This window comes from Myotis myotis, unplaced genomic scaffold (assembly GCF_014108235.1).
Source record: "Myotis myotis isolate mMyoMyo1 unplaced genomic scaffold, mMyoMyo1.p scaffold_m19_p_5, whole genome shotgun sequence".
In the NCBI taxonomy this organism is placed as follows: domain Eukaryota; kingdom Metazoa; phylum Chordata; class Mammalia; order Chiroptera; family Vespertilionidae; genus Myotis; species Myotis myotis.
Genome location: NW_023416357.1, coordinates 105,319,939 through 105,343,056, shown reverse-complemented (window position 1 = coordinate 105,343,056; position 23,118 = coordinate 105,319,939).

The following is a 23,118-nucleotide window of genomic DNA, read 5'->3' as shown; positions in this document are numbered from 1 at the left end:
TTTCCAGAATGTCCATTAGCATTCTCAGACTGCAGCTCACTACAAGTAACTGAACCATGGAAGCAAATCCATGGATAAGGGGCTGCTTTACTGCGGCCGTCATCACCGGCAGGATAGGTCAGTTGGTGGATGCCCACATCCCCATGTCAGGCTGGCCTGGCATGTCCTCCCGACCGATGCTCGGGCTTCCTCTCTCGGTCTGCTCGGAGCAAGTCTTCCGTAGCCATCTGGGGACGGCACTGGGTGGATCCAGGAAGCCAAGCGAAGGCGCATCCACCTCCTGCCGCTCAGGCCCCCTGGAAGCCCCTGATAAATGGACGAGGTGGTTTCTCCGGTCACTTAAGGAGGGGCCAGCATCTCAGTACCTGGAAGACACACTGAAACCAGCTCCCTGACCCGCCTGCCCGCCCCGGCCGCACAGCCTGGGCCCTGTGCTGCGCTGAGTGACAAAGGGCAGATTAAGCGAGTGGCCGGCGGGAGTTTCCGTCCTGGCCGGCGAGGCTGGACAGAGGTCAAGAAGCAATGACAGGCGAAACGGGCCTTGCGGTGAGTCGGCAGAGGCCTCGCCTGTCTATCTCAGTGACCTCAGGCTTGGAGGAGAGCGGGAAGCGCCTGGCTGGGAGGTGTTTCCCACTGGACCCCAGAGGGCAGCTGACCTGCAGCATCTTGGCTCCTGTGTTTCACCCCCAGAGGCCACGAGGCTGGAGAAAATTGGATCCCAAATCACAGTCCTCAAAGGCCCCTTCTCTTTATTTAGGAGCAGAATGGGGGTTGTAAAGCAACTGCTTCTAGGAAGAAGGAAGGAAAGGAGGAAGGGAGGGAGGGAGGGAGGCAGGCAGGGAGAGAGGGAGGAATCAGACAGACAGAATTCACTCTGCAAGTACCGCTGAGATGCCTCCCTTTGGCCAAGCACTGTTAGGCATGAGAAACGGGGTGGTGAACAGAGGACATTCCTCAGCAGGTGGCAACGGAGACGAGATGTGAACAAAGTGAGGGAGCAGGCTGAGCAGAACCCGGGAGTGAGCTTCCCAGGCAGAGAGAGCAACAACGCCAAGGCCTTGAGGCCAGAGCCTGCTTGCCCTGTTTCAGGAGCAGCCCAGGAAGTGCAAGAAGCAAGAGAGGAAGACGGGATGAGGCCCAAGAGGCAACAGGAAGCAAGACCACAGGTTGTGCGGCCTGAGTGAGAGGAGGAGGCCCTGGATGGTACTGAATACGGGAGGGACATGACCCGACTGAACATCTGAAGCAGGAGGCCCCTGGCTGCCAGGGGGAGAGACATCCAGGGGGGCCAGGATGGAGGCGCAGAGCTGTCAGGATGCTGCTGCGGGACTCGGGGAGTGGGTCATTCCCTCACTCACTGGCACCTCACAGGGCATTTGTGGGAGACTGAGTCACACCCACTGTCCTCATACTATCATCCCCATTTGGAAGTTCAACGCAGAGTGGCTTTCCCAGGTCACACACAGGAGGATTCCGGATGCCAGTCCTCGCTCCCTCCCCCTTGCCCTGACCGCCCTCTCAGCTCTCCTCCCAGTACAGAATCCGGGGGCGTGATTCTCACAGATTCACACGCCTGTTCATTGCGGGCCTTTGCTGCCATGCCGTGTCCTCAGTGATCAGCGCTGCTTTCATGGCGTCTGAGAGATGTGGCGGTGGCGTGGCCAGCACCTGTGGCCATGGACTTGGGTCTGATCTAGGGCCACCCTGCTCCACTAGCCTGGGTGCTCCCTGAGAACACAGGTTGCTTCTGCTTTTCAGCCGACATATCCTCAGCACCTAAGGGGTGCCTGGCACCGTGGTTATGTAAGACGCCAGCATCGGGGAAGCCGGGGACAGGGGACGGGGGATGGGGACTCTAATTCTCAGCCCTGTCTCTGCCGCTCTCCTGTAAATCTAAAATTATTTCAAGTAAAAAATTAACAGCGCTGGCAGGCAGAAAATAAACAATGTGGGTTCCAGCAAATGCAGACCTGGCGAGCTCGCCCCTTCTCCTGGGCCTCTCCTCACCGCTCTGGGCCATGGCTCGGCCTCCGCAATCGACACTTGGCCTGTCTGGCTGGAGGCCCCGCCTGCCAGGTGCAGAGCTCCCTGCATCAGCCGCCTCCTCCGTGTCTCTGGGTGGCACAGCGCCCCGGCAGGGCAATTGAAGGGTTTTATTATAATGGCACTTTGCAAAGCTCACTCAACCCATCAAAATAATTGTTTGACTTAATGTGAAATCTGAGCGCCACAGCTGCCTGCGCCCCGTCTCCGCGGAGCACGGCGGCTGCTGGCGGCTGCAGGAGCACATTTCAGCGTCGGAATTAACAGCAGTTTGGAAGGCTCCCTAATTAGTTACAGCACCGCTCGAGGTGTCATTTTATTTTATTTTATTTTTATTTTTTTATGAGCCAGATAACATATTGCCGCTTAAGTTTCTGGAAGACGGGGAGCTATAAATAAGATGATAATTTACTTGAAGTCTCTCCCACAGATACACCGAGTTCAGAAGTAAGTTTTAATTTGACTAATGAGATGAAACTTTCTCTGCAGACCGTGGGCCGCGGGTATGACTGGCACATGGAGGCGGGCACTCCGCAGGCCAGGGATACAGCGCCCGGACTGCACAGAACCTGATCTGCTCCACCGAGGGCTGCTCGGGACCCAGGGACCACACTCCCACTCAATCCCTGACCTGCCGCTCTTGGTCTGGAGTCCATGGGCCCCCCTTCCTTCCCAGAACTCAGTTTCCCCTTACGTCCATGGAGGAGGATGCCTAGGCATCCACGGGCACGCCGCGGTAAACGTGAAAATATCCTGTGTGGGTGAAAACAGCGCCAGAGACCTGAGGGTGGGAGGGCGGTGCTGTGGTTGGGGGCTGGACTCAGAAACCAGGCTGCTAGTTCAAACCCTGCCTCCTTTATGAACTGGCTGTGTCAACCCAGGCAAATTACTTAACCTCTCTGGGCTTTGTTAAACACTCATTGGGCTTCTTGAATAAAGTAATTGATTTATAATCAAATCGCTTAGAACTTATAGAAGAAGACAGCAAATTCTCTACAAGTAAGTCTGATCCAGCACACGTGTGACTAACCATGAGCAAAGAACGCGTAGATGTGACCATGATGAGTGGGCCCCCGAAGGGCCGCAGGACATAGACAGGCCCGCAGTCTGCCCGTGGAATTTAACAGTCAGGAGGCTGAGAAACAGGGAAGCTAAGCTGCAGGGTAGCTGTGCCCAGTTGGCCAGGCTCACCCCTTGTCTGGTCCCAGCTGCTGTGGCCTAAGGTTGGGGACCAGGCAGCTGCGATGTGAACCTGCTGCTTTATGTCTGGACTCTGTGGGCCTGGCAGGCACTGCACCCAGGCCCCTGAGGCCAAATGGAGAGGGAGCGTCGCGGTGGGGGTGCAGTGAAGTGGTGCAGGCGGAGTGCATCGCTATACGGCAACCACGCGCCCCGCGGTCGCTGCGATTGGATCATTTTCCTCATTATTTCAGCAGGTGTACAAAGAGCCCGGCGCGCGGGGCAGCTCGGCGCAGCTTCCGAGCCCCCTCGGGCTCTCACTCTCTGAGGACACAGGGAGATGTTGCTGTTTACTATGCAAATGTTTCGCTGTGGGTCTGTAATCAAAATGTCACACCAGACAGTGGACTGTGACAAGAGGACCACCAGTGAGTGGCGTTTGCAGTTGCTCCCCGGTTCCAGGGCACATTTCTGCAGAGGGCGCCTTGTTAGTGCCGCTCAGCACGGTGCGCCTCCCCCTAACCCATCGATTCCTGCTGGCTGCCATGCCCGAAAGAAAGGGCCACTTTTACATAATCGATATGGAATTAAAATGATTGAAAAGTGTGTCTCGCCGCTCCAGGGTTCCCAGCGGAGCAGGAAGATTCCGGGCCTGTGTCAGGGACGATACGGCAAGGAAGGTGCCCTGGGAGCCCTCTGCCCCGGGACCGAGGCCTGCGTCCTGCTCCCACCACCCACAGGGCCATCTTGGCTGCTGGCAAATCCCAGATTCATGGTCTGGGATGAATCTTTTTCCGGCTCTAAGTGACTTCTTAGGTCTTATCCTAATCCTGCACGCTGCGGATGGAGCCCATCTCTCCCTGGGTCTTGGGGGCACCTAAGCAGAGCTTCCACTTGGTTACAGAGAATGGAAATGGGGACCCTGTGGGCCAGCAAACGCCCCACATTAGCCCCTCCAGTCCACTGTCCAGGAGTCTTCCTGGGGGTGACAAGTGTCCTAACGGCCAGGTTGGGGGCAGGGGGAGGGGGATGTCTCAGTGACAGCCTTTGGGCCTGGCCTGGAGACAGCGGCCCTGGGCAGTCACCTGGGGTGTGGAGAGTAGAGATCACCCCATGTATAGACAGGCCTCATCGGGCTGGCCCCCTGGGTTCCAGCTGGCCAGTGCCGTGCATGTGCAGGGAGTCTCAGCTGTGCGAGATAGGCCCGAGGGGTACCAGCAATGAACAAAGAACAAGCAAAAACAAAATCAGTGACAACGGCGCACTCTCTCTGCCCTCATGGGCTTCCCTTCTAATGAGCTAGGCCAGTGGCAGGCAAACTCATTAGTTAACAGCCAAATATCAACAGTACAACGACTGAAATTTCTTCTGAGAGCCAAATTTTTTAAACAAACTATATAGGTAGGTACATTGTTATTAACTTAATTAGGGTATTCCTAAGGCTTAGGAAGAGCCACACTCAAGGGGCCAAAGAGCCGCCTATAGCTCGCGAGCCACAGTTTGTCCACCACGGAACTAGGGCAATAAAGGTGCAGCCAATGGTGGATTCTATGGAAGAGAATGAAAAGCCGACGGAGCAGGGTGAGGGCAGGGGCTGTTCAGGCACGGGGCCAGGGACCTTGCTCCAAGGAGGAAGCATTTAACCAGAGGCCCAAATCTCACTGTTGCAGTATTGACAGGCTGAGAGTGCTCCACATCTTCACGTCTGGGGCTTATAATTCCTTTTTGCTTAGTCATTCCTTCTTCAGTTTATCTTTCTCGTCTCACATTTTACCATAAGCGATAAGGAGAAGCCAGACCAGGCCATTGACACGTCGCTTAGAAATCTCCGCCACTAACCAGCAGGCTCCTCACTCCCAAGCCCCACCTTCCACACACTCAGAGCACCTTGCAGCTCTACTCGCCGCTTAACGGCCAGGCTCGCTGGTCCCCAGTGCCCCTAACTGAGCTCATTTCCATCCGCGGTCTCACCGGAAGCACCTTTACCCCCACATTCTCACCAATGGTCTCTTCCAGGAGATCTAGGCTTTTCCTCACCTGAGCCTCCAGACTCATCCAGCCCCTGCCCAGCACCCCGTCCCAGAGCATGTCCACAGGCTGTGGGCTGGCGGCAGCAGTGCCCCACCTCTCAGCACGGGAATCTGTGCGGGCTCACCAAGGCTTCCAGAACAAACGACCAGGCGGGGCTGAAACAGCAGGATGTATCCTCAGTGCAGGAGGCTGGAAGCCGGAGCTAACGGAGTCGGCAGATTTAGTTTCTTCCAGGCCTCCGTCCCAGGCTGTGTCCTCCTCACGTGGCCTCTCCCGGGCACATCCCAGCTGTCTCTGGGTCCACATGTCCTCTTCTCGTGAGGCTGTCAGTCACCAAGGGCCTCATGTTAATGGAATGACCTCTTTAAAGACCCGTCTCCAACTGCAGTCACATTCGGAGGCCCTGGGTCAGGGCAGCGAATTGTGGATTTAGGGGACACAGTTGATTTGGGGGACACAGTTCAGCCCCTACCAACAGCTGTATTTTGTCTCATCTGTAAAATAAAGGCACGGACATCCTATAGGGAGGCTCATCCATCGCCCTGGGACATGGTAGGTGAGTGTTTGTCCCACGCAGAGGCCAGAATCGCAGACAGAGCAGCGAGGAGGAGGGGACAGGAGAGGACAAAAAAGCCGTGACACCGTCCTTCCTCCGTCTTCCCTGCTCTGGATTCTCTCCGTCACTTAATAAACTGACTCCTAAATAATGAGAGAAAGGAAACACTCCCCTCACATCCACGGTGCTCCCATGGGATTATGGGATTTCACCTAATGCAAGGGGGTCAGTGTCATTTTCCACGGCCCACCTTCCTGGTGCATTGAACACTGTCTCACCTCCTGATTCCAGTGGAAAACAGGATTTGCTGTGACCAAAATGCATGTCCCTGGTCTCTGGGGCTCTTCTCCTACTTCTTGCCCTAACCCTAACCCTAACCCTAACCCTAACCCTAACCCTAACCCTAACCCTAACCCTAACCCTAACCGCAACCTAACCCTAACCCTAACTGCAACCTAACCTTAACCCTAACACCAACCTAACCCTAACCCTAACCCCAACCTAATCCTAACCCTAACCCCAACCTAACCCTAATCCTAACCTAACCCTAACCCTAACCCTAACTCTAAGCCAACTCTAACCCTAACCCTAACCCTAACTCTAACTGCAACCTAACCTTAACCCTAACCCAAACCTAACCCTAACCCTAACCCCAACCTAACCCTAACCCTAACCCCAACCTAATCCTAACCCTAACCCCAACCTAACCCTAACCCTAACCCGAACCTAATCCTAACCCTAACCCCAACCTAACCCTAACCCTAACCCCAACCTAATCCTAACCCTAACTGCAACCTAACCTTAACCCTAAGCCCAACCTAACCCTAACCCTAACCGCAACCTAACCCTAACCCTAACTGCAACCTAACCTTAACCCTAACCCCAACCTAACCCTAACCCTAACCCCAACCTAACCCTAACCCTAACCCCAACCTAACCCTAACCCTAACCCCAACCTAATCCTAACCCTAACCCCAACCTAATCCTAACCCTAACCCCAACCTAACCCTAACCCTAACTGCAACCTAACCTTAACCCTAACCCCAACCTAACCCTAACCCTAACCCCAACCTAACCCTAACCCTAACCCCAACCTAACCCTAACCCTAACCCCAACCTAATCCTAACCCTAACCCCAACCTAACCCTAATCCTAACCTAACCCTAACCGCAACCTAACCCTAACCCTAACTGCAACCTAACCTTAACCCTAACCCCAACCTAACCCTAACCCTAACCCCAACCTAACCCTAACCCTAACCCCAACCTAATCCTAACCCTAACCCCAACCTAACCCTAATCCTAACCTAACCCTAACCCTAACCCTAACTCTAAGCCAACTCTAACCCTAGGCCTAAACCTCCCTGCTTCTCAGCCCACCTCCTAGTCATGCTGTTCTCCATGTCTCTTATCCCAGGACCAAGGACAGAAGCTGGAAGCTTCATAAGAGACAAACTGGATCTCATTCTACCCATTTCACAGGTGAGGAAACTGAGGCTCCTTTGCCTCTACCCCTACCTGTATTTTCTTCCTGGATAACACCCTGAAAATCTGTCAAAATCACTAAAAAGCAAAAAGTAAGGATATAAGGGAAAGACCCCTGTTACATATGACAAGCACTGAATGCTTGTGTCTCTCCTCGAATTCCTGTTTTGAAACCCTACCCTCCAAAATGGTGATTAGGAGGTGGGGCCTTGGGAAGGTGAACAGGATCAGGGGAACGGGATTAGTACCCTTAGCAGAGTCACCCAAGAGCACGCTTCCTCTCTCTGCTCTCCGCCACGGTGGACACAACCCGGAAGAGGTCCCTCACCCACCTTGCTGGACCCTGGTCTCAACTCCCAGCCTCCAGAACTATGAGAAAAGAATTCCTGTTGTTTATAAGCCACCAGTCTATATGGTATTTGGTTAAAACAGCCCTAACAGTCTAAGACAGCCGTGGGCAAACTACGGCCCACGGGCCGAATCCGGCCTGTTTGAAATGAATAAAACTAAAAAAAAAAAAGACCGTACCCTTTTATGTAATGATGTTTACTGTGAATTTATATTAGTTCACACAAACACTCCATCCATGCTTTTGTTCCGGCCCTCCGGTCCAGTTTAAGAACCCATTGTGGCCCTCGAGTCAAAAAGTTTGCCCACCCCTGGTCTAAGACAACTATCCACAACTTCATCTACCCATTAACAATCACTTCTCCAAAATCCCCCAGAGCGTCCCAAACTTCCTAAATCATCCAGTTATTCTAAAAAGCACTTATTGGGCACGTAGTGCTTCATCAGGCTATCCTATGTAATAAAAGGCTAATATGCAAACAAATCGACTGAACAGCGGAACCACCAGCGGCTATGACATGCACTGACCACCAGGGGGCAGACATTCAACACAGGCGCTGCTCCTGGGTGGTCAGTGCTCTCCCACAGGGGGAGCACCACTCAGTCAGAAGCCAGGCTCACGGGCACTAGTAAGAACACAAGGAATGAGGTATAGGCCTGCCTGTGGGACACCTTCCAAGTGGCTTGCTGGTTGCCTTGCCAAGGCCATTCTTCTCCCCTCCTCTCATGGCATAAACTGAAAACACAGACATCTCGTTCCCCATCTTGCAGCTACAATTATTAACACTCTAGCCAAGGGGGTAAAGGAAAAGTCATCGAGGGGCCATGGGGCAGTCTCTTCTTCCTGATGAAATAGACGTGAGCTTGAGAGCAATTTCCGGGCCTCCCTGGCCTCCCTGTAGAGGAGCTGGTGTGCAGACAGGAGGCCTGGGGCTCCGGGAGGGACACAGGCAGCTACAGAGCCGAGCCTGGGAGAGCATGGGTCTGCAGTGTCACTGGAACGACTGGCCCAGCCTGGGCGGCCGCTTCTCCTCTCTGGTTTTGCTGGAAAACAACCTGCTGTTTTCAGTGGGTGTCTGATCCCGTGGACAAAAGCTTCTTCCTGAGCCCGAGGGAGGCCAGATAGCCAGGCCTCTGCCTCTTACTGGAGATGAGACCCTTGGCTGGTGAAACGCCCTCTCTGAGGCCCAGATTCACAAACTGAAAAACAGAAGCAGCACTGGCCACCTCTCTGGCTCGCCGTGGGGTTAACTGAGGCAGCAAGTGTGCATCCACAGGAGGAGGGGTGCTTTACAGATGCAGGGGCTCCTCTGCCTGCCAAACACTGCACAGCACAGGCCATGGGTCAGGCACAGCACAGGCCATGGGTCAGGCACAGCACAGGCCATGGGTCAGGCACAGCACAGGTCATGGGTCAGGCACATCACAGTCCATGGGTCAGGCACAGCACAGGCCATGGGTCAGGCACAGCACAGGCCATGGGTCAGGCACAGCACAGGTAATGGTCAGGCACATCACAGTCCATGGGTCAGGCACAGCACAGGCCATGGATCAGGCACAGCACAGGCCATGGATCAGGCACAGCACAGGCCATGGGTCAGGCACAGCACAGGCCATGGGTCAGGCACAGCACAGGCCATGGATCAGGCACAGCACAGGCCATGGGTCAGGCACAGCACAGGCCATGGGTCAGGCACATCACAGTCCATGGGCCAGGCACAGCACAGGCCATGGGTCAGGCACAGCACAGGCCATGGGTCAGGCACATCACAGACCATGGGTCAGGCACAGCACAGGCCATGGGTCAGGCACAGCACAGGCCATGGGTCAGGCACATCACAGTCCATGGGTCAGGCACAGCACAGGCCATGGGTCAGGCACAGCACAGGCCATGGGTCAGGCACATCACAGTCCATGGGTCAGGCACAGCACAGGCCATGGGTCAGGCACAGCACAGGCCATGGGTCAGGCACAGCACAGGCCATGGGTCAGGCACAGCACAGGCCATGGATCAGGCACAGCACAGGCCATGGGTCAGGCACATCACAGACCATGGGTCAGGCACAGCACAGGCCATGGGTCAGGCACAGCACAGGCCATGGGTCAGGCACATCACAGTCCATGGGTCAGGCACAGCACAGGCCATGGGTCAGGCACAGCACAGGCCATGGGTCAGGCACAGCACAGGCCATGGGTCAGGCACAGCACAGGCCATGGATCAGGCACATCACAGGCCATGGGTCAGGCACAGCACAGGCCATGGGTCAGGCACAGCACAGGCCATGGATCAGGCACAGCACAGACCATGGGTCAGGCACAGCGCAGGCCATGGGTCAGGCACAGCACAGGCCATGGGTCAGGCACATCACAGACCATGGGTCAGGCACATCACAGGGTCATGGGTCAGGCACAGCACAGGCCATGGGTCAGGCACAGCACAGGCCATGGATCAGGCACATCACAGACCATGGGTCAGGCACAGCGCAGGCCATGGGTCAGGCACATCACAGGCCATGGATCAGGCACAGCACAGACCATGGGTCAGGCACAGCACAGGCCATGGATCAGGCACAGCACAGACCATGGGTCAGGCACAGCACAGACCATGGGTCAGGCACAGCACAGGACATGGGTCAGGCACATCACAGTCCATGGGTCAGGCACAGCCCAGGCCATGGATCAGGCACAGCACAGACCATGGGTCAGGCACAGCACAGGCCATGGATCAGGCACAGCACAGACCATGGGTCAGGCACAGCACAGGCCATGGGTCAGGCACAGCACAGACCATGGGTCAGGCACAGCACAGGCCATGGGTCAGGCACAGCACAGGCCATGGGTCAGGCACAGCACAGGCCATGAGTCAGGCACAGCACAGGCCATGGGTCAGGCACAGCGCAGGCCATGGGTCAGGCACAGTGCAGGGCTGTGTGTCAGGCTTTGGCATCACACAGACATAAGCTTGACTCTGGGCCTAACACTTCATCGGTGACCTGAGCAAGCCACCTGACTGGAACCCTCTCCCGAGGTGTAGAGTGGGCATGATGGCAGCAACTGCTTCCTGAGCTGCTGTAAAGATTCGGGAAGAAGTTGTGGGTAAAGATCTTGACAGAGAGGCGATGACAGCAGCATTCGGTATATGTTAGCTATTGATTTTATGCTGAATTAATCATCTGGAGAGAAAGTGATGAAGTCAATGAGAAAAGAAGTGTGGTTTTACTGTCCCAGCCTCACTCCCTCCTTTCAACAGAAGCTTGGACACACCCCATCGCCACCGAGCGCACCTCAGACACCTGCTTGCTCAAAGGCCATCGTACTCGTACCAGTGACCCCAATAGTGAGAGAGGGCATGTGGCCCCCCTCCTGCCTTGGGGAGCCTGCCGGGTGGCGGTCAGTGACGTCCCATTGCCCAGGACCGCCCCACTGAAGGGAGGCTCCCCTTCTTGGTCGGACGGCAGGCATCTTCCCAAGCCCTGAGGAAGCCAGACTCGAGGACAGTGCAGAGGTCAGCAGCAGGAACCTGGGCCTCTGAATGCTGAGCTGCCAGTCACCCATCCTAAAGCCACCCTTCGGAGAAGTCTACCCTAGCCTTTGGCGGCAATGCATTTCTGTGTGCTGAAGCCAGTCTGCAATGTTTCTGTTGCCTGTGACCAAAATCATCTTAACGGCTGTGGGTGGCCCCTGACAGGTGGCTCCTCAGGCCGAGCTGTGGGCCCAGCTCAGACATGAAATCACAGAATCGTGGAATGATAGAGGTCGGAGGGCTCATCCTGCCCCCCTTGCATAAACGGGAGAGGCAGGCCCAGAGACGGGGAGCAACTTGCGCCAGGACACACGGCCAGTGGGAAGCAAAGCCACAAGGCACTCCCATGTAAACCTCTTCTCCTTGTCCCCCACGGCCAGGGTCTAGGAAGAGGAAAGGCTATGAACTGGGAAGAAGGAAGAGTATGAACACCAAAAGCAATTCTTCCCGAAGAGCCTCTGAGAGCCAGGTGGTCCCTGGGCGCCTGGGAGCTCAGCCAGCCTCTAGCTCAGGGGCTCAGACCTCCTCCGCACCGTCATGTGTGTGACATTTGAAGCCAACGTGAGGCCTGATGCGCTCCTCAGGGACCGATGGCCCCTGGGATGAGCCGTAGGTCAGGGAGACGGCAGGGCCCTGATGAAACGCTGCACTGTGGTCAGCCGACCATTTGCTTAAAAGCACCCTTCACAGCACCGAGCAACAGGGCAGTAACTCACGTGAACAACTGGCATCGGAACACGGGGAACCCGGCGTCGGGCACACCCAGGAGCCCTCAATGCCTCTCTCCCCGGGGCGGGGCCAGGCCTGGACCCAGGACTCAGCACACATGCACATGCCGGGCTGGCCCTGAGCCCCAGTGCTCTGACCCCCAGGAGAGCAGACAGTGCTATGAGGGGAGACTCCGTGGCCACTCTCCTAGTGCTCACCTGTACTCAGGCCTCCTCCTCTGGGTCCCCGGGAGCCCTCCCCTCCATGCGCATAGCTCCACACACACAGCCTGAGGGTGAGGACATGCGATTAGTTCTGGCAAAGTGGTTGTAAGCAGAATGGGTGCATATTCCTTCTGGATCAAAGCATTTAATTGCGAGTGTGGAACCCTCCCAGTCCTCCTCATTGCCTTAGGCATCATGGAAACACGTATGCAACGAAAATGACACCAAATGGAAGCAACCTGGGCTCTGAGTCACCCCGTGAAGACAGGTGCCCATGAGTGTGGTCGGTGGGGGGCGGGGCGGGGGGAGCAGGCTTCTGTGGTATTGAGTCCCTGAGATCCCAGTGCTGCTGGTCAAGTCAGCATAGCCCAGCCTGGCTGGCAGAGGCGTCTGTCCATCCATCCATGTCAGTAACAGCCACCCCCGTCTGTAAGCACTGATGATACTTCGGGAACTGTGGGCCGTACTTATATCATTTGGATCCCACGCTCACCTCACGGGAGAAGATTGGGCAGTTTCCCAGGGACAAAACCTAACACACAGGAAAGCTGTGAATTCTCGTCCCTGAGCTAAGCTTAGTCCACAGTCTGATGCCTTTGTTGTTAAACAGGGGGACGGGGGAGACACACATGGGAAACAACTTTTATGTTACATTGAAAAAAATAAGGTAGGAAGACCTGTATGTAAGAGAACCTCAATTATTTTACACACAGAGAAAGAGGCCGAGACAGAGAATGGGACTGAGCCACAATATCTACCACTGAAATCTTTAATGGGTGGCTTTATGGAAGGTTTTTATTTCAAGTTTCTAAACTCTTTCAGGTCTTCTACAAGGGACACACATCATGTTATAACCATAAAATGCATTTTTCGGTGTAAGACAGTATCCCACACAGGATGTGAATGGCTGATTCCACCACCCGAGCAGACTCGGGGAGTGACGGAGAGCAATTGCTTACTAAACCCCTACTATGTGTCCGACCTTTTCTATAGGTTATGACCTTTAACCCTTCCAGTGACCCTGAGAAATAAGGATTGGTTTTTCTCATTTACATTTCTCCGACTTTTTCGGTCCACGCGAAGCACCCTGTAAAAGCCCAGCAGGGCTGCAAGCAGGTGGGGACTGACAGAGAAGGTAAGGAGGTCAGCCAAGGACACAAAGGTGGGCCACTGACTTCCCAAGTCGTGGAATTTAGAACAAAATTAATACGTTTCCGACGAAAAGTCATTGTGTTTGCCCTGGTGCCACAGAGTAGCTGAATATTTGCATATCTCTAAATCTTGCTCTAAATGGTCTATTTCTTTTAAATAGACCAAGCGACTATGAATAATTAGCAATTAATAATTATTGTGCCTCATTAACGTAATAAAGGGTTATATCTTTATAGCAAATGCAGAGCTAATGGGAAGGAAAGTTAACCCGAACTTTCTCGCTTTCACAGGGAAGATCTGCTGGTTGGGAGGGGGTGCCCTGAGCCCCGAAAGCCCCGCTCACCTGGGGCCAGGGGGCCAGGCTGCTCACCTGTGACCGAATGGGAGCTGGAGAGCGGCCTTGAGAACTCTAACCTAGAAAGAGCCTGTCACTAACCAAACAGCAATCACAGGAAACAAAACAAAACACGCGGAGCCCTGGGCAGTGCAGGAATCTCAGAGCTGCGACTAGCAGAAGCGCTGAGGGGAGAGAAACAGGCCAGAGCCCTCTGCGGGGGTGGCGGGGGAGAGGGGATGAAATGCCGCGGGCACTAACCCAGAGCCACGGCCACAGCGAGGTCCTCCCACTGTCTTCATTTTGCTGCCCCTGGTCTGTCCTTGGCCAGGAGGATTGAAAGAGCTTCCTAGGTGGTCTCCCCACCCAGTCTTGCTCCCCAGTCCCCACGGCAGCAGGGTGGTCACCACAGGGAGATCTGGTCGTGGGGCCCCCTTGCCTCCTGCCCTCGCCTGTGCTCTCAGTGCCCTGGGGGGAGCCAGGCGGGGGCAGCCCCAGCCCCACCCTCCTTGGGCTCTTCTCTCCTGCCCCAGCCTCCCTCTCTTCACAGGGGCCCCTGGCAGGGAGTGTTATCTCAGCCGCTGGGCAGAGCCCCTGCCGTGTGTCAGCACCGAAGCAGAGGGTGGGGTTGTGGCCACGAGTGTGATGTGGACTCGGCCCGTGTCTGAGATCCACCCTGGCGCTTGGCAGCTCCGGGCTCTGACAAGCCGCATGCACCCTGCGCACCTTCCCTCTTCAGGAAGATGGGAGTGACAGTGACACCAACACTGGCCTGGAAGTGCCCACAAGTGCGCAGAGCCAGGCACATGCTAAGTGCCACGCGCATGGGCTCTCATTGCCGTGGCCATGGGTGGGAGCCAGGACAAAGCCAGACCCCACGGTCAGTGCATCTGCCATTATATCCAATACCGCGGGACTCAGAGTGAGCCCTCCGACAGGGCAGGTGCAGGCAGCCGGGGCCACCTTACTAGTACAGGTGCTGCCACCAGGAGTCTGACACTCAGAGAGCAGAGAAGTCGCTGCACATGTCCATCCCAGGCCTGCACCACGAGTGTCCATCCCAGGCCTGCACTGTGTGTGTCCTTCCCAGGCCTGCAGCACGAGTGTCCTTCCCGGGCCTGCCCTACGACCGGCACAGTCCCACAGCACCCGCGGCCCCTCCTCTGCAGACTTCCCTCTCCCTCTGTCCGCACATCGGCTCCCTGCCCTGTGCCGGAATCCAGGCCCTCCAGCCTCTGCGAAGATGTCCCCTCTCTGGGAGCTTTCCCGGGTGCAGCTGGGTCACAGCTCCATTTCTGTGCTTGTCCTTCCCTGGCCGCCCCAGTCAGGACAGGAGGGGCCGTGCTGCACTGCGAGGCCTAGCCTGGGCGCTTCCTTTCTCTCGCGGCCTGGCCACCAGCATCCCCAGCTGCGCTCCAGGCCCAGAGGGACCCAGCAGCCTGTGTCTAGAACAGCGATTTTCAACTCTTCTCATCTCATGGCACATTGACACTAACACGAAAATTCTGCGGCACACCAAAAATATATTACGTTTTTGCCGATCTGACAAAAAGAGAGAGAGAGAGAGAGAGAGACTTTTGACTCATTCATACCAGCCGGCTATTGCTGTGTTGGCTGTTGTCATGTTTTAATGTGACGATCTACGGGGAAGGAGGTCAGTGCCCTGACTAAATAATCGGGTAATGCGTGTGTTGAAGACCTTTGTGGCCACCGGCTGAAGACTGCTGGTCCTGAGCATCGCCAGTGGCATGGCAGCGGGGACCACGGTCACTGTGGCAGGGGCTCAGCAGGGCCTGTTTGTAAGGGAGAACTTGTCCGACCAGCTCAATTTTCTTGTCCCAAAGCAAGTCACATGACCAAACCGGACTCTGAGGGACAGAAAGCACGGCCCTCCTGTTAGGCCCTCCTAAGAGCAAACGCCACCGTGTCCCCGTCACGGCGCTCCTTACGTTATAACGTGATGGGCCGCCGGCTCCTCTGTCTTACCCACCAGGAGCTTCCTCAGGCGGCTTTACCTTCAGGATTTTGCCACAATCCTTACCTGCACCAAATAGGCAGCCGCCATCTGCAGGTTGAATAGAACAATAAAGAAATGGATAAATCCGGTCGTCGATTTGTTTGCGTCCTCAGTGTCCGTCCTCCTGCTGGTGCCGTGGCTCTGTGAGGCAGGGCCCGTGGTCATTATGTTAACCACTGTGTCCCTAAAACAGGAACGGTGCGTAACCCCCGGACACAAAATACAGATTTGTTGAGTTAATAAATAATGGAATGAAACCCACACATGAACATACAGAAATCCACACATGAAACCTGTATGCTCATGTTAGCCAATGTCACCCCAATCACTTTAACAAATACAATTTTTAAAAAAGTTTAATTAAAAAATAATAATTGAATGAATAAATGAATATGTAAATACACAATTCATTGCCACAGCATGGAGAGCAAACTACCAACAAATGCTCTGCTCACTGCAGAAAATAGTACCTAGGGAAAACTGATACATGAGCTCAAACTCCTCCAGATCTTTTTTAAGAACCTCAACCCATCAAGATGAGCCCCACGCCCTTCTAGAATGGATTATGACAAGGAAAATGACGGCGGACTACATGTTTAATTAATGTTTATTATTGCCAGCAGATTAGTTTGCAGACAAATTTATGACCCAATACCTTCGCTGTCTCTGTGAGTGGCAGGTGGCTGTCAGGGCACCAGGGTTTGCGCACACGCAGGCGGCTCAGCGCATCTTGGCCATTCTCCTGCTCCTCCCGCGGGAAGCCCGCCGCATCGCAAGAGGCACAGGACCCCTCAGCCACTCGGTCCTGAGCCTGACGGAGAACCTGCGCACAGACCACCAGCATCTCCGGCCTCGCTCCAGGCCCAGAGGGACCCAGGCTGGGCAGGGGTCGGCTGGGAGAGAGTGAGCATGTGCACTTATTCACTCAGCAAACACTTATGTTTGTGTTTCTCATGAATGAATCATGGTGTTGGGTGGTGAATAAAACAGAAATGGAGATAGAAGACTTGGGCCTGGTGCAGATCGAATCAGGCAGGAGCCCACTCCGTCGGTGAGCCGCAGTGGCAGGTGGGAGCCCCGCTCATAGACACCCCTCCCCCTGCCTCACTCTCCTCATTCCCCCACTCCTCACCCCTGTGTTTCATCCAGCAGCAGGTGCCTCCAACAAACACCCAACCCATCTCCTCTCCCCTGCTCTGTCTCCCGCTCTCGTCTCTCATCTGAGTGTCTGCACTGCCTCCTTCCACGCCTGCCCGCCCCAGGCGGCTCCCCGCACGGCCTGCGTGGGCCTCTCCACAGTGGGGCAGGTCCCTTCCTGGGGGGTCAGGCCCAGGCTGCACAGCTGCTGGCCAGGGGTTCTGTGGGGGACTTGGGCGAAGGCGTTGATCGAGGTGACGCTAAGGCTCCTTTCAGCCCCCAGAGCCAGGGAGTCCGAGCTCATTTATCCACCCCACCCCTTCCTTCCACAGACACCACTGAGGGCCCCTCGGGGCCAGGCAAGTGCCCACCACGAGCATCGGGTGGTGAACAAACAGGCCCTCCCACTGAAAGGCCTTGCGGTCCTGGGGAGGGAGGTGTAGTGCTTCAGTGGCGGGAATGATGACATGAGGTGAGGGGCTCGGCTTCCATATCACAGCCCCGGTCAGTGACAATGGAAAGAAAAGCCCCGGGGGGTGGCTCAGCTGAGACCTGAATGATGGAATGAACCTGGCAGACAAGGGGTGAAGGGGGGTGGGAGGAGGGAGACAGGCCGAGTGTGGAGGTGGGGAAGGACTGCCCCCTGCAGGTGGCGTGTGGAGGCCGCTCTGCCGTGTTCCCGAGACTCTGGGCATGTACATGCCGAGACCCCGTACTCTGAGCAGCTGTGACCCAGCAGCTCTGTTACTCAGATTCTCTGAACTCCATGCGCCAGGATTCCCCAAATACACCTGAGTCCCTGCTTCCAGGCCCGTGCATCTCAGCCCCTGTGGCCGCAGCGGCCACCCCGGACTGTCCCTCCGCTCATGCAGATGCGGCTGGAGAGAAGGGCTGGAGAGGCTCGACCGCATTTGCTGTGCCGTCTGCCTTCCAATTAGCCCCGCGTCCCGCTCTGCTCCGGGAAAAGAGACAAAGGGGAAGGCAGACGGGCCGGCTGTGCTAATGAGCCGTCTTCGTGGCTGAGTTAATGTCAAGCCCGGCCGCAGGGCCGTCTGCAGCACGGGGTGAACACACGGACTAATTTATGTGGAATAAAACACGTTTTTACACGGCGCCCTGACACCAAGACAGGCGTTTCCTCCCTTCAAAACAAGCCCCACCACCATGCTGTGCTCTCAGCCTTTCTCTCCATGTAAGACTTGCGAAGTCTTTTAACCTTTTGTGGCCCCGAGAGGAGCAAACAGCAGCATGTACGGTGCGGGTGGGGCAGGAGGCAGGTGAGGCTGGCCACCTGGGCAGACAGCCTGGCGCTGGGAGCTTGGCACTGAAACCAAGTGTGTGACCCGGGAGCCTGCGCACCCGCCCGGCGCCTCGGCGGCCCCACCAGGGAGGGGTGAGCACAGCACCTCATGGGCTAGTGCCGGTCACGAGAACAGGACAGTGTGACTCACCGGGTGAGCTGCTCCTATTTTATTAAGTAGAGACCGCGGCTCTGTGTGCGTTTCCGGGCTGTGGGATTACCCAGCGATGGTGAGAACCGGGTCCGAGGGCTGAGGCAGGGGGTGCGTTAACAGGGGAGACAGGCCTTGCTGCCGTGCGGGGGAACGTGGCAGGGATGGAAGCAGAGGGCCGCGTGTGCTGAGGGTGGCAAGGCCTTTGCTACAAAGAGCATAGGCCCACGTGCCCTCGAGTGCGGTGAAAAGTGGCAGATAAAAAGGAAACGTCTCTCGGTCTATCGGGGCTGCTGTGACCGCGTGCACAGCCGGGGTCTTGTGAGCAAGTCCAAGGCCAGGGGTCAGCATGGCAGGTCTGTGAGGACCTCTCCCTGGTTGCAGATGTGCCCTCGTGGCATGTCCTCACCAGAGCAGAGCTGCGTTGGACCTGAGTGCCAGGTGGCGGCGTTCCCCCACACCGAGCGCCAGGCGGATGCCTCTGTCCATGCCCATGTTCACGGCTGCTCACCCTGCAACCTTGGAAACCGCTTCACCCTGCAGACTCGTTTCTTCACCTGCAAAACGGAAACAACAGCCGCCACCCAGTGGGAGCACAGAAGGGCAATGAGGGCGAAGCACTCACAGCAATGGAAGTGACCTCGGCTAACTCACCGCCCACTGCCTCCAGCTCCCGGGCGCTCCTCCCCTCTGTCCTAATTCAGCTGCGGAAGTGAGACAATTAAGACAGCAAGTGGGTTAGTGACAATGTTATGTAACGCCGTCCCCCTGTGGAGCCTTCCCAGCTAAATAGAGAGCAGCACTTAAATAACTTGGGGAACTCCGATCATTGGGGAACGAGGAGGCTGGTGAGTCAAACTCAGATCAGAGAGAATTAGACAGCCGGGCGCTGTGTTGACCGAGCTGCTTTTGGAAGTCGAGTTACTGAAAGAATGAGGGTGCAGCCGAAACCCAGCGCGCTGCCCACGAGCCGGCCCAGGCTTCTGGTCACTTGCTGCGCCTGCCCCCCATTTCTGCCCTCGTCCCCGGGCCAGGCTCACACCGGCACCGCACGGCTTTGTCAGCGTCATGGGGGGCTCAGGCCTGCACCTCACGGCTTTGCCGGCGTCACAGTCCTGCGTGGAGGACCCTGAGCCCATCAGGTTACCCTTATGCATTTCTGTCTCTCCATCTCCAAAGAATAGGATGATGTCCTCGTGGAGTGTTGGGTGTGCTGAGCGCTGCCTGGAATAAAGCCCACCTGCCGGGCCCAGGGCTGAGCCTGCTGTTGGACCCACGAACCCCTGCGACCCCACGGAGGACAGAAGGTCCACAGCCCGGGGGCAGGGCCTGGGAGTGCTCCCTACCCCTGAGAAAGCCAGGGAAACTCTTGTAATTAACAACCCTTCTCTGGGCCCTATTGATGATGCCAGACCACTTCAGACACAAAGACAAAGCCGATCATAGCAACTTAGGAGATTTTTTTTTTTCTCTTTAAATTTTGATTTAATGGGTTTCAAAATTCTGTGACAGATCTTGGGTCATTTCGACAGACTTTCCTTCAGTTGTAATGTTGACTAGAACAAAGGTTGCCACTGTGCGGGCTTGAGAGCACCTGTGTCCACTCGGCCCACGGGGACAGCACCTGCACCACCCATTCTGTAGGCATCCTGGGGGCCGGGGTGGGCGCGGGGGAGACACAAGGGCTTGTCGGTTGGACGAGTTGGTGGCAGGAGGCACGCAGAGCTTCAAGCAGCAGGTCCCACTGGCACTGCCGTCTTTATGGGCGACTTACCAGCCTTGAACGAAGGCGATAGCACTCGGTTCCAGCATGTGGTCCCCCTTCCAACCAGAAATTGACACACATGCTGTAGTGTTGGGGTTGTAGCCAGTTTCCTTAGTGTAGGTGCTGACTTCTTCAACAATCTCCTCTTCTCTCTCCTGGCCTGGCCTAGGGGGCTCTGTGGAATCCATAGCACCAGCCAGCAGCTGTGCCACACCTGGCGTGGGAGCCCGAGAGCACACTGGCAGGCCTGCCCCGCCTTGCGATGCCAGCTGCAAACTCACCAGCACACACGCAGCAGCCTGGGACGGCCTGGAACCACACTTTTGATGAATCTCTCCATGTCCTGGGGCATCGATGATGTCACATAACACTGGCTGGTCTGCAATTTCCGCTGGAGGTATCGGTGAGGATGCCACGCTCGCATCCAGCTTTCGGTTTATCCGAGGCCCAGGCGTACCTGAAAGGGCTTTTGCCGGCTCAGCAGCCTCCTTCTCACACTGTTCAATGGCTCTTTTCTCAGTCTCAACACATTTGTGCGTCAGACGGCCAGTATGGTGGGCTTGCGGGCATCCACATGTCCACGGCCAATGTTGTCATGAATCTTTTTCCTGTTTGGCTTCGATTTAGCAGAGGTTTTCATAACAGCTGTGCTCTGATGGCAAACCCATTGCAAAAAAGCATAACTTGGGAGGTTTTATCATTTGTGAGAGGTGAGGAAACCCCAGTGTCACCAACACCTCCTCAATGAACGCACTTGGATACAGAATTACATGCACGCGGCAGTAACACTCACAGCCACTGAAAACTCCTAATGTGCCAGGCACTGCCCAAGGTCCTTTTCATGTATTACGTCACTTAATTCTCACCCTCTATTTTACAGAGGAGGAAACAGCAGCACAGAGAGGCTGAGTGATTTTCCCAGGGCCACACAGCTAGTAAATGGCAGCTGCAGGATCTGACGCTGGGTGACAGCTGTCTGACGCCACTTGCACTGGCATTCAGCGGAGTGGGACACCGCTGTGCTCTTCTCCTGATCCCATAATCCCTCTTTTTAAGTCAATTCTTGAACTTTTTGGCCATTTATACCGCATGACCCACAGTACATCTAAAGCAACACATGTTCCACAAAACGGCACCTGCCTTTACCACATACAATGCGCTTTGATATTGTGCACAGTGTTCTACTGTATGTCATTTCTAAATGCTGGCTGCTGTCCGCTATGCTGATCACTAAGGTCAGAGTGCAAACACCACCCCGCCCCCGCCCCACTCTAAGCTGCAAGAGGGCGGGGCCTTGGCACGCTCGGCTGCTGCCAGGACAGCTCTCGGGGCCTCCTGCACTCAGCCTTGGGTCTGGTTAAGCACCTTAACGTTGAAAAAGGACGAGGCGAGTTCTGCGGGTGAGCAATGACACTCCAAAGCCTGCCATCCTGCACGCTGCCAGGTTTCGTTGCGGCCCCAGGCTCAATTGCTGGATGCCCAGGACATTTGAGTGTGGACTCCCTGTCTGCCGTTGTGCCGGGACATCGCTGCAGTGCCCACGCCTTCTCACCTGAAGCCTGTGCCCTCCGAGGAGCCCGCATCCCTGCTAGGCACCTTCAGAAGCTCGGTGCCGACAGATGCCGAGAGTCGCTGTTTGCTGTGACTAGTGAAGACTGGCCCTCGCCAGGCTGGGCTGTCCGCGCACTGGCCCTGGGCCAGACGGCTCTGCTAGCTGAGCGACACTGGAGCGCGTCCTTGAACTCGTGGTGTCTCTGTGGCTTCACCTGTAAAATGGGAATGATAGTAGCCTCCATCGTGCCCGGTTTGGGGCAAATTAAATAACCCACAGACAGGGCTTCCCACTGTGCCCAGTAAATACCAGTAGTTATTACACACGGAAAACACTGGGGTGCCTTGTTGGCCTGGGCGTGCGTGGATGCTGTGACGTGGGGTCCCCTGGGCACACAAGGTGTGTCAAAGACTGTCGCCAGCTTCGGGGGGAGACTGGAGGGGACGCCCTGGATTGTGTTTCAAGCCCACCCTTTGTGTTCATCATTCCCAGGACTCTCTGGTAACCATGGCAACCCAGATTACAGGTTGCCAAGTTCAAAACAATATATTTCCAAGCAAGAAGTTGTGCAGACATCGCCCCTCCTGAGGAGGAGGGAACGAAGGCTCAAGGTGGCCGCAAGCAGACATGAGAGCCTCTGTGAGTCTCTTTCCACACGTGGGTGTATGGGGAAGCTCAGGGCATAGCGCCAGCACACAGTGGGCCTGCAGTAACCGCTCCTGTGTCCCTGACTCGGCGTTTGCTTACTGACTCTTCTGCCAAGAGCATCCCTCATCTCCAGCTTCCACTCCCCGCCTGCTGAAAACATTCCGCTTTTCCCGAGGAAACCACTGCACAAAGATCTTAATCACAGCAGCATTTATGACAGAAACGTGCAAGAAATATAGAATCTAACAATAGAGGGTCGATTAAAGAAAGTCAGGTATAGTCACAAAACAGAATGCGAATCATCTGTTTAAAATGATAATACACATCTGTCTGTGTTGACACAGAATTGATGGCTATATTATAAAATAAAAAGTACATTATAAAACAGTGTCCATGGAGTGGCCATATTTTACAGAGAACTAGGTAGGTACATAGGCAGAGAGATGCATAGATATCAAAATATTATTTGTTGTTAGTAATTTTCTCTTGTTTAATTTGCTTTATCTGTATTTTTCGCATTTTTTTACCACAAACATATATGCCTTGTGCAACAACGTATTTCTAATATAACCCAGAAGGTAACACTAACACATATTAACATCCATTTTCAAGGTTTAGGTCAAATTCCCCTTCCGGGCTCTCTTGGGTACCTCTAGCTCATGGGGTTTCCTCTCTCGGCTCCACACCCCGTGCAGTCGTGTGCATCTCTGAAGACATTTCCCGTGTCCTACTCTGCCCTGTGCCCTCCCCCTTGCTGGGCACACAGTCTTACGGCAAAGGTGGCCCTGCCTAGTCCCACAGGCGCCTGCCGGGGAGCACAGTGCTGAATGCGTGAGTGGCCCAACGAGTGAGTGAATGAATGCATCCTTCACCTTCAGAATTCTGCTATGATGTGTTCTTCTTTGTGAGGCCTTTCTGGACGCTGTCCCCCTTTTCACAGCCCTTCGGTAGCTCTCCCCCTAGAAC